The sequence below is a fragment of the Helianthus annuus genome, chromosome 7, assembly GCF_002127325.2.
Source record: "Helianthus annuus cultivar XRQ/B chromosome 7, HanXRQr2.0-SUNRISE, whole genome shotgun sequence".
Lineage (NCBI taxonomy): Eukaryota > Viridiplantae > Streptophyta > Magnoliopsida > Asterales > Asteraceae > Helianthus > Helianthus annuus.
The window spans coordinates 117,582,965-117,596,225 of NC_035439.2; positions in this window are offsets into that span (position 1 = coordinate 117,582,965).

The window sequence follows — 13,261 nt, forward strand, 5'->3', positions numbered from 1 at the left end:
TTTCAAGGTGTTACAGTCCAATATCACACAATCTGTGAAATTCTGATCCAATTTTATCCGGTAAAACTCCCTGAACTGATGAAAGAAGGTATAGAAATCAGAATTTTGAGCCAAAAACAAGCTAAACGGTAAGAACTCTTCCTCCTGAGCTCTGATACCACATGTAGGATCGTTAGACGACCTGATGAGTCGATCAGAAAAGTGCTTAGACTGAATCAGAGGCGGAATTCATTGATTCAGTCTTCGTTCAGCTTGATTTCACTATTTAATGTCTCTTTTATTAATCTTCTAACAAGTTACAAGAACTGGAGACAAACTGGCAGGGCTTCGCCGTAACACACACACAACTGCTCTCTAGATTCGCTCATCAGTCACCTATTTATAGGCTGATGGGTTCGCTTATATGGACATGACCATAAAAGCGGACCTATCAAGTGACAAATGAGCGAACCTATCAAGGACACATAAGCGAACCTACAATATTGACATATAAGCGAACCTATCTAATCTTATGTGTTTCTTGATTTCCGTTCACTGTACAATCAGCCCTAACCTAAGTCTCGAACTAAGATGTAGTCGACAGACAACTGCACCAACACGTTCGACTCACGATTCGACACTTATCTCCTCCAACACGCTGTTTTACGCACCATTCAAAGCTTATGCTACTGTTATATGCTCAGGCTAATCTCCACGCGCTCCCTTCAATCCAAGTACTGTGTTTACTAGCTAAACAGGCACTGTGAGTATACTCGGACCCATTTCTTTTTAAAGCAATTTGGGTGTTACATATGTTCGCTATAACAACATACACCAACACACAACGCAAACACTTTTAACGCTAACCGCTCCCGCATGTTATACGTGAACTTGAATGCTTGTTACTACGCTTAGACAGTGTTACACGGTACCGCCTCTAGCAACGATAGTACTATAGTTTGGACTCAGCACCTGTCGTGGACAGGGGTTGCTAGGGATCACATCTCTTTTCTTCACGCATCCGTTGGACATGTGTCGCGCATACTCTACAACGCAGTCTTGTGGTTAAGTGTGAACATAGTTTTGATAGTTACTTGCTTCGCCTGTTACGTGATACATGCTGGTTATGCGTAAAGCTTTTGCTATACTATATGCTACTAAAACTTGTGTACTCACTTTTACATTTTATGTATTGACTTTATTTTAACGTATGTGACAGGTGTTTAGGATGCCATGATTGTTGTAACGAATCGAGTAGGAGGTCTAGAAACAAACTAAATAAATCTGAGTTGTCGGAACAGCTTATTTGTTTTTGAGATTACATCTGTAATGACTGTTTTGTAACACCTCGAAATTTTGGGTCCAATGATGTGTTGACACGTGTCATGAGTTTACACGTGGTATTAAATACTAAATAAAGGACTAAAGTTGACAAACCTTGAAAGTATGTAAATTCGAGGGTTAGAAATGTCAACGAGGGGTAAATATACTGTATAGTAACCCTAAATGATGCTCGTACCTTCAAACGAATAAATCATGGATCGTACGGAGCGAAACGCGGAAGAAGGTGAGAGATTACAAGCTACAGGGGTTAATTGTGTCAACATGTTTAATTTATACCTCTGAGTGACCCATTGACGAACCCGAGGCTTTGTAACAGTAAAATACGCTCACTAGAATATACGATAGAAATTTCGCGAAGTTCCGTTTAAAAACGAGAAAGTTATGATCAAATTCGTATACAAGGGGTTAAAAGCGTCAACAATAAAAGTTAAGGCTTTTCGGATAGTAATTAAACTAATCGGGGACTTAACAATGCGGGTAAAAGTCACGAGGCCCTTAATTGTAAATAATCGAGGGCCAAATCGCAAAGTTACCCCTTCGAAACCGAAAGGTCAGGTTAATCATTACAAAAGATTTGAAAATCTTGGAAATCAACCCTCAGGCGGGCCGCGTTAAGGTAACATGCAAGCTAATGCGGGCCGCGCGCAAGTTGAGGATTCATTTACTGACTTATGGATTCAGGCGACCCGCGTCCAAGTGGCCTGAATCCTAATGCGGGCCGCGTACGAGTCCCAGATGCAGAATTCTTGGACAGATTCAATGTTTGAGCTTGTGAACGATCTTGTGTGCATTAATTGAAGCATGGGCACCCTCTACATGTCCCCTAGCACTATAGGACACCTGCTGATCATCCATGAACCATTGTAGAGTGAGTTGTAATGATCTTGAGCATGGAAATTCACTATAAAAGCCAATGCATTGCACCAATGTTCAACACACCTCAAACCTGCATTCTAGTTCATCACTGGAGCTCTAAAGCATTCTTCTATCATCCCTAGTCGTGCACCAAGCTTCTGTAAGTATGCCTACCCTTTTGTGGCTTAGTTTATGCATAGTTTAGCTTAAAAGTCAATCCGCCGTAATTAACGATTGACTTTGCGATAAATCACAAATGGTCCAGTGGTTTGTCGAATCAAAGATAGTTATATGTTGGTAATCATGTGGGCTTTAAACCCCTAAAAGGGCACCCTCTGATTCCCACTCTAACTAGTCCGAATGTCGAGTCAAACGTGCTTAGAAAAAGTCAACAGAAATGCTATTTTGCGATTTCATGCATAACCAGTAATGTAGATGGTGTGTAATCTGTTTAAACACTCATAAAACATGATAATAAGTATATTAACTAGTCTAAGCTTGTTTGATCCGACCATTTACTGTTTTGACCCGGTTCGGAGCCGAAAGTCGCAAAGCTTTGACTTTTGCATTGACTTCAGTTCTGACCCGTTAAAGTATGATTTAGATATGCCTTAGGACTCTCTTAGGACCAGGTTACATGATGGTATAACCCTCTGTGACCGGTTCGTTGTTTGTCCGAGTCTTTTACACCTTTCCGTTAAATGCTTAAAAGTTGACCGTAACGCCCTTTTTAAATTAAAACGAGAATTTCGGACATGTGAAAGAACCATAACCTTAGTTACTGATTTCTAAGAATGTCCCTAAAATTTCACGTCAATCCGAGGTCCAGAATAGGAGTTATGCTAAATAGCGCAAATTACGGAAACTTTAGTAATTTAATAGCGCAATTAGCATAACGCCTATCTAAACCCAGATTTCGACACCAAACCTTTTACACACTGATGTAAAATAATATTTTGGGATTTTTAAAGATTTTTAATTATTTTTAACCTGCGGTTATGGCAACGGTTCGGTAAATACCGAATATACCCTTTTCGGCCATAACTTGAGTTCTACAAGGTCTTTTGACCCGATTCCAGTTGCTACTGATTTTAAATAATAAATAAAGTATTTTGGACTTTATAAACTGTTCAGGAAACTCAGATTTCCTGTAGAACTCAGAAACGTCTTTTATAATCTTTAAAAAGACCGAAATACCCCTACGGGGCATAAAATGGATTTAAACTCGTTACGGGCATTATGGAAGGTATCCTACTGATACCACAACCTCTTTAAAGCATATTGACTTAGGAAAACAGTGTAGGACTCTTACGGTTACCCATTGCGCCTTTTGCGCGAACGGTTCGGCTTATGTAACTAGTTTACATAAACTAGCCGAAACGGGTCAAACTATATTGTTTTGACCCCAAAATCCAAAGTGTGGTTATTATACCCATATAAAACAAGTCTTCAAACTTGTTGGGTCCAACTCACATTCCATTCTCGGTTTTCGCCTTTCACGCGATTAAAACGTAACGATCCTTTGAAACTGACCGGTCTAAGCTACGGCTAAATTAAAGACCCGTTAGGATTCTAATAGGTTATTTTAAAACCTTCGTTCCAGAATAGGAGACCAGTAAAAGCTATCTGCAATTTATTCGATTAAGGATTTATACTTGCAAAGGTAAATACTTTTAACTTATTTTCCGTTATACGGGCTTGGGTTACGGTATATAGTATACCGCTTGATCGGGCATCAAATTCTCCACCGTTGAGTGGGTAATTGAATAAATTTGATCGGCTCGTTTAAACAGTCTTGTTACTTAAAAGCCTTTGGGGGGTTAATGACCATGTCCCGGATATCCCCGGCATCATTTTACGAAATGGCCACGACCTAAGCGCGGAGTGTAGGCGTACACTCGTCAGTGCATAAATAGTTGATGTGGTGTGTCTATTGATCTTTAACCCGGACTTGATCCGGGCTGCTGAACGCATAAGGAACATGTAATCGCCTCATGACCAACAGCAACAACAGGATCCTTCTGAGGATTCGCGGTTCGTAGCAGTTACGCCACCACCGCCGCCACCGGTTCAACCAGTAATTCCAGATCCGCCAAGGCGTAGAAGATCAGGCGCATGGATGTCCACCCGAGGAGGGGAATTCCATTTCAGCACCCCTCGCCACTCGAGTGCGAGTCACTTTCCGTCAGTGCCTGAAGAACCACAATTAGGGGAATCTTCGGGTCACCCTGCAGAGGTGAATTCTGCACCAGTTGCACCACCTCCGCCACCATCCGGATATGACAATCCGATACCAGCGTACGGCGGTTCCACCGCGTACAATCCGTTTGAGCAGCCGACTCACACGCACTACAACTATAACTATGATGCCGATCCATATGTGGTAGCGGCTAATTACAATGCTCTTCATGGAACCTCTTGGAGACCAGATTACTCAGCTCATGGGTATCCAATACCTCCTAGACCTCCGGTTCAGCAACCGTCGCAGCAGCCACGTTTTTCTCCACCGGAGCAAGAAGAAATACTCCACCGTCTAAACCGTGTGGAACGAGACTTCGAACAAGAACGTAAGAGTAATCGTGGATTTCTCAAAGGCTTAGCAAACCTACTAAAAGGGAGGAAGAAACGAGATCATCAGTCTCCTTATGTATTGTTGTATTTACAATTTAGTCCCTGCGTGGACATTTATTGCATTTCAGTCCCTACGTGGACTTATCTTTTAGTCCCTGCGCGGACATCTATCTTGTATTGGTCCCTGTGTGGACTTGTTTTTCTATAAACCTCTGCGTAGGTATTTACTTATTAAAAAGTCCCGTTTAGGGCAGCGTGTAATCCTTATTATAAGTAATGGAATGTTATGTTATGAATTTCATTTTGTTATTATATATGAAATAAATCAAAAATCATTCCTTTTAAATTTAAATCTGCCTAAATAAAGAATCTTAAGAGTGAAACCTAGCCAGGTGTCATTATAAGACCCGGCCAAGATGGTAAGACCTGATTAAAAGATTCAGATTCCCTGTTAACCTCTATAAACATGTTAACGTTCATGGCAGATGTGATTCGTTAAAATCGCACGCGTCATTCTTATATAATAATCCTTCTAAGGATTTCAAAGCCCAAATTAATGATTTATAAATCATGGGTTAAATCGTCAATGAAGATGATCACTTATTAAACATCCATTAGTGATGTAGTGCCTACGGGCCAAACTTATTAAACATCCATTAGTGATGTAGTGCCTACGGGCAAACTTATTAAACATCCATTAGTGATGTAGTGCCTACGGGCCATATTTATTGTCATATAAGACAAAAGACAATGGTAGTCTATGACTCCCTGTCATAAAAGGTAAAAGGACTACGGTTCAAACCAGCATGCCTTGATTCTCTGTAATCCCGGCTAATATTATAAAAACGTCCTCGTGACTAGGCTTTTATGCCACTAACAATATTGTTTGTAATTAGGATAGGTTATATTCAAATCCTAAATAACAGTGAGTAACAAATTAACCAGATATGGTCTCTGTTACCATGGTTAATGAATTGCCATAAAAGACAATTCCATAATAAACTCCTAAATAAAACTTTTTTCGTTATCTTCTGTAGCAGATTCAAGTTACAATGGCTGATTCCAATGAAGTGAATAGTCACTCGAAAGAAGATGAAAGTGATAATGCCAAGATTCATTTAACGGGCGCGGAATTGAAAGCCCTTGTCGACGGTGCTGTTAAGGCAGCCGTGGATCGACAATACGAAGAGTACACTGAGTCCCGGAGTAGGACCATATCTAAACCACACTCAAAGCCAAAAACCCACTCAAAATCTCACAACAAACCCCTGTCTAAGCCTAGAAAGGACGATGATAACCACTCATCCAATGAAAACAGTGTCCGTCCTAAGGAAAAAGTGTATACTGATGCATCTCGCGCCAGGGGCTGCACCTACAAGTATTTCGTATCTTGCAAACCCCGAGATTTCACTGGGGAGAAGGGCGCGGTAGATTGCATGACGTGGTTAGACGAGATGGACACCGTGGTGGACATCAGTGGTTGTGCAGAGAAAGATGTGGTGGAGTTTGTTTCACAATCATTCAAGGGCGAGGCCCTGGCTTGGTGGAGGTCATTGGTTCAGGCCTCGGGGAAGGCTGTTTTATACAGCATGACATGGGAGGAATTCATTTCTCTCATCAAGGAAAATTACTGCCCTCAACATGAGGTTGAAAAGATCGAGTCCGACTTCCTATCGTTGGTTATGACGAACCTTGACTGCCAAGCTTACCTCACGAGCTTCAACACAATGTCCCGGTTGGTTCCGTATCTGGTAACCCCGGAGCCAAAGAGAATAGCTCGTTTTGTCGGTGGTTTAGCCCCTGAGATAAAGGCAAGCGTAAAGGCCTCTCGGCCAGCGACCTTTAGATCTGTAGCTGACATTTCTTTGTCCCTCACTCTGGATGCGGTCAGACAAAGATCGCTGAGGAACAAAGAAGCTGAGAAGAGAAAGCGTGAAGATTCACGAAGGTCGAATAAGAAGCACCGTGGAAACAGTGACAACAAGAGAGGGTCTGAGTCAAGGAAGGAAGGGCATCAATCTGGCGAGAAGCCCAAGTGCAAGAATTGCAAGAGACATCACTTTGGAAAGTGTAGACTCGAATCGAACTCGCAGACTCAGTCAAAGTCATTTGCTTGCGGGTTATGCAAGTCCAAGGACCACAAGACCTTGGATTGCAAAAAGATAAAGGATGCAACTTGCTACAGTTGCAACGAGAAGGGGCACATTAGAACCAACTGCCCTAAAAACGCCAAGAAGCCTGAAGAGGCCAAGAAGACCAATGCAAGAGTCTTCAGGATGGATGCGAAAGAAGCAGTGCTAGACGATAACGTGATCACAGGTACTTTTCTTGTAAATGATGTCTTCGCAAGAGTACATTTTTATTCAGGCGCTGATAAGTCTTTCGTAGATCATAAATTTTGCAAATTGCTGAATATGCCTGTCAAAACCTTAAATGTGAATTATGAGGTAGAGCTAGCAGATGGCACCATAGAAACCGTCTCCACTGTGTTAGATGGATGTGTGATATCCATTAAGAACCACTTTTTTCCTCTATCTCTACTTCCCTTTAAATTGGCCGGTTTTGATATAGTGCTGGGTATGGACTGGTTATCTCACAACCAGGCCCAAATCGTCTGCAACAGAAAGCAAGTGGTGATAAAAACTCCGTCTGGTGAATCGCTTACCATTCGGGGAGATACCCAGTATGGATTGCCTGAGCAAGTGACTATGCTCAAGGCTTCAAAATGTTTAAAGAAGGGTTGTGTCATTTACATGGCACAAGTGATTTTTGATGAGCCTAAACCGAAGATATAAGACATTCCCGTCATTTCGGAATACCCAGAAGTTTTCCCTGAAGATCTACCTGGGTTGCCACCAGATAGGCAAGTGGAATTCAGGATCGATATCATCCCTGGAGCAGCACCTGTTGCTCGAGCACCTTACAGGTTAGCACTGACCGAAATGAAGGAGTTGAGGACCCAACTGGATGAACTGCTAGCTAAAGGTTTCATCAAACCTAGTTCGTCTCCTTGGGGAGCGCCAGTCCTATTTGTCAAGAAGAAGGACGGATCGATGCGTCTGTGCATCGATTATCGCGAGCTTAACAAAGTCACGATAAAGAATAGGTATCCCTTGCCGAGGATCGACGATTTGTTCGATCAGTTACAAGGGGCAAGTTATTTCTCGAAGATTGACTTGAGGTCAGGCTACCATTAACTAAAAGTCAGAGATGAAGACGTACATAAAACCGCATTTAGAACTCGTTATGGCACTATGAGTTCCTAGTGATGCCTTTTGGGCTCACTAATGCACCGGCTGCGTTCATGGATCTCATGAATCGCGTTTGCAAGCCGTACCTAGACAAATTCGTCATCGTTTTCATCGACGATATTCTTATCTACTCGAAGAACCGAGCTGACCATGAGAAACACCTTCGTTGTATTCTCAAACTCCTGCATCATGAGAAACTCTATGCCAAACTATCTAAGTGCGAATTCTGGCTTCGAGAAGTCCAATTCCTAGGACATGTTGTCAACGAGCGTGGTATCCAAGTGGATCTCGCTAAAGTAGAAGTTGTCATGAATTGGCAAGAGCCAAAGACGCCTACAGAGATTCGTAGTTTCCTGGGGTTAGCAGGATATTAAAGGCGTTTCATTGAAAATTTTTCAAGGATTGTTGCGCCCTTAACTTCTTTGACCAAGAAGAAAGTAAAGTTCGTTTGGGGCCCTAAGCAGCAAGAGTCCTTTGATATTCTGAAGCAAAAGTTGAGCAACGCTCCTGTGCTGACATTACCTGAAGGTACCGAAGAGTTCGTAGTTTACTGCGACGCATCACACACTGGCATAGGGTGTGTGCTTATGCAGAAAGGCAAGGTTATTGCCTATGCTTCAAGACAATTAAAGGTGCATGAGAAGAATTACACCACCCATGACTTGGAGTTGGGTGCCGTTGTGTTCGCACTAAAACTGTGGAGGCATTATCTGTATGGTATCAAGTTTGTGATTTATTCTGATCATAAGAGCCTTCAACATTTGTTTAATCAGAAGGAATTAAACATGAGGCAACGCCGTTGGATGGAGACTTTAAATGATTATGATTGTGAAATCAGATATCATCCCGGCAAGGCGAATGTAGTCGCTGATGCCTTAAGTCGAAAGGAAAGGGTGAAACCCATCCGAATCAATGCCAAGAGCATTGAAGTGAAGAATAATTTAATTGAAAGGTTGTTAGCTGCATAGAGAGAAGCTGTGTTGGAAGCTAACTATCCTAAAGAAAAGCTAGGAGTAACTGAGGAGCAGTTAACTCTTAGCAAGGACGGAATTTTACGATTAAATGGACGAATATGGGTTCCAATTTATGGAGGACTACGAGATGTTATCCTCCAGGAAGCCCATAGTTCCAAATATTCTGTTCACCCGGGAGCTGATAAGATGTATCAGGATCTAAGGGCAAATTATTGGTGGATAGGCTTGAAAAAGTCTGTAGCCGCTTATGTAGCCAAATGCTTGACTTGTGCGCAAGTCAAAGCTGAGCATCAAAAGCCGTCAGGCTTGCTACAACAGCCTGAACTTCCCGAATGGAAGTGGGAATGTGTAACTATGGATTTTATTACCAAGTTACCCAAGACGAGGAAAGGAAATGATACAATATGGGTTATAGTTGATAGACTAACTAAGTCAGCACATTTCTTACCCATCAAGGAGACTTATAGCTCCGACATGTTAGCCCAGTTATACGTTGATAAGATTGTAGCCTTGCATGCCATACTTGTGTCTATTATCTCTGACAGAGATACTAGATACACGTCACATTTCTGGAAAAGCTTCCAGCAATCTTTGGGCACACGTTTGAACTTTAGTACATCTTACCATCCTCAGACAGACGGTCAGAGTGAGCGTACTATTCAAACATTGGAAGACATGCTACGTGCATGTGCTATCGATTTGGGTGGTAGTTGGGATAAGAACCTACCACTAATCAAATTCTCCTACAACAATAGCTACCATACCAGCATTAAGGCTGCGTCCTTCGAGGCATTATACGGTAGAAAGTGTAGATCGCCCGTTTGTTGGGCAGAAGTTGGAGATGTCCAATTGTCAGGACTAGAGATAGTCTTCGAGACGACGGACAAGATTGTCCAGATTCGAGACCGTCTCAAAGCTGCCCGAGATAGGCAGAAAAGTTACGCAGATCCAAAGCGTAAAGATTTTCACTTCGAAGTAGGTGAAAAAGTGTTACTTAAAGTATCGCCCTGGAAGGGGGTGATGCGTTTCGGTAAGAAAGGCAAACTAAGCCCGAGATACATAGGACCTTTCGAGGTTATCGAACGTGTCGGGTCAGTTGCCTATAAGTTAAACTTACCGGAGGAGCTCAATGGAATTCACAATGTGTTCCACATCTGCAATCTAAAGAAGTGCTTCGCTGATGAATCACTGGTAATACCACATACAGATGTGCATATAGATGAGAGCTTAAAATTTGTGGAAAAACCTTTGTCGATTGAAGATCGACAGGTAAATAAGCTTCGAAGGAAGCATGTACCTATTGTTAAGGTCAAATGGGATGCTCGTAGAGGTCCCGAATTCACGTGGGAGGTTGAAGCCACGATGAAAGAAAAATTCCCTTATTTGTTTCAGTAAATCTCGGGTCGAGATTTATTTTAAGGGGGTGAGGATGTAACACCTCGAAATTTTGGGTCCAATGATGTGTTGACACGTGTCATGAGTTTACACGTGGTATTAAATACTAAATAAAGGACTAAAGTTGACAAACCATGAAAGTATGTAAATTCGAGGGTTAGAAATGCCAACGAGGGGTAAATATACTGTATAGTAACCCTAAATGATGCTCGTACCTTCAAACGAATAAATCATGGATCGTACAGAGCGAAACGCGGAAGAAGGTGAGAGATTACAAGCTACAGGGGTTAATTGTGTCAACATGTTTAATTTATACCTCTGAGTGACCCTTTGACGAACCCGAGGCTTCGTAACAGTAAAATACGCTCACTAGAATATATGATAGAAATTTCGCGAAGTTCCGTTTTAAAACGAGAAAGTTATGATCAAATTCGTATACGAGGGGTTAAAAGCATCAACAATAAAAGTTAAGGCTTTTCGGACAGTAATTAAACAAATCGGGGACTTAACAATGCGGGTAAAAGTCACGAGGCCCTTAATTGTAAATAATCGAGGGCCAAATCGCAAGGTTGCCCCTTCGAAACCGAAAGGTCAGGTTAATCATTACAAAAGATTTGAAAATCTTGGAAATCAACCCTCAGGCGGGCCGCGCTAAGCTAACATGCAAGCTAATGCGGGCCGCGCGCCAGTTGAGGATTCGTTTACTGACTTATGGATTCAGGCAGCCCGCGTCCAAGTGGCCTGAATCCTAATGCGGGCCGCGTACGAGTCCCAGATGCAGAATTCTTGGACAGATTCAATGTTTGAGCTTGTGAACGATCTTGTGTGCATTAATTGAAGCATGGGCGCCCTCTACATGTCCCCTAGCACTATAGGACACCTGCTGATCATCCATGAACCATTGTAGAGTGAGTTGTAATGATCTTGAGCATGGAAATTCACTATAAAAGCCAATGCATTGCACCAATGTTCAACACACCTCAAACCTGCATTCTAGTTCATCTCTGGAGCTCTAAAGCATTCTTCTATCATCCCTAGTCGTGCACCAAGCTTCTGGAAGTATGCCTACCCTTTTGTGGCTTAGTTTATGCATAGTTTAGCTTAAAAGTCAATCCGTCATAATTAACGATTGACTTTGCGATAAATCACAAATGGTCCAGTGGTTTGTCGAATCAAAGATAGTTATATGTTGGTAATCATGTGGGCTTTAAACCCCTAAAAGGGCACCCTCTGATTCCCACTCTAACTAGTCCGAATGTCGAGTCAAACGTGCTTAGAAAAAGTCAACAGAAATGCTATTTTGCGATTTCATGCATAACCAGTAATGTAGATGGTGTGTAATCTGTTTAAACACTCATAAAACATGATAATAAGTATATTAACTAGTCTAAGCTTGTTTGATCCGACCATTTACTGTTTTGACCCGGTTCGGAGCCGAAAGTCGCAAAGCTTTGACTTTTGCATTGACTTCAGTTCTGACCCGTTAAAGTATGATTTAGATATGCCTTAGGACTCTCTTAGGACCAGGTTACATGATGGTATAACCCTCTGTGACTGGTTCGTTGTTTGTCCGAGTCTTTTACACCTTTCCGTTAAATGCTTAAAAGTTGACCGTAACGCCCTTTTTAAATTAAAACGAGAATTTCAGACATGTGAAAGAACCATAACCTTAGTTACTGATTTCTAAGCATGTCCCTAAAATTTCACGTCAATCCGAGGTCCAGAATAGGAGTTATGCTAAATAGCGCAAATTACGGAAACTTTAGTAATTTAATAGCGCAATTAGCATAACGCCTATCTAAACCCAGATTTCGACACCAAACCTTTTACACACTGATGTAAAATAATATTTTGGGATTTTTAAAGATTTTTAATTATTTTTAACCTGCGGTTATGGCAACGGTTCGGTAAATACCGAATATACCCTTTTCGGCCATAACTTGAGTTCTACAAGGTCTTTTGACCCGATTCCAGTTGCTACTGCTTTTAAATAATAAATAAAGTATTTTGGACTTTATAAACTGTTCAGGAAACTCAGATTTCCTGTAGAACTCAGAAACGTCTTTTATAATCTTTAAAAAGACCGAAATACCCCTACGGGGCATAAAATGGATTTAAACTCGTTACGGGCATTATGGAAGGTATCCTACTGATACCACAACCTCTTTAAAGCATATTGACTTAGGAAAACAGTGTAGGACTCTTACGGTTACACGTTGCGCCTTTTGCGCGCACGGTTCGGCTTATGTAACTAGTTTACATAAACTAGCCGAAACGGGTCAAACTATATTGTTTTGACCCCAAAATCCAGAGTGTGGTTATTATACCCATATAAAACAAGTCTTCAAACTTATTGGGTCCAACTCACATTCCATTCTCGGTTTTCGCCTTTCACGCGATTAAACCGTAACTATCCTTTGAAACTGACCGGTCTAAGCTACGGCTAAATTAAAGACCCGTTAGGATTCTAATAGGTTATTTTAAAACCTTCGTTCCAGAATAGGAGACCAGTAAAAGCTATCTGCAATTTATTCGATTAAGGATTTATACTTGCAAAGGTAAATACTTTTAACTTATTTTCCGTTATACGGGCTTGGGTTACGGTATATAGTATACCGCTTGATCGGGCATCAAATTCTCCACCGTTGAGTGGGTAATTGAATAAATTTGATCGGCTCGTTTAAACAGTCTTGTTACTTAAAAGCCTTTGGGGGGTTAATGACCATGTCCCGGATATCCCCGGCATCATTTTACGAAATGGCCACGACCTAAGCGCGGAGTGTAGGCGTACACTCGTCAGTGCATAAATAGTTGATGTGGTGTGTCTATTGATCTTTAACCCGGACTTGATCCGGGCTGCTGAACGCATAAGGAACATGTAATCCTTTCACA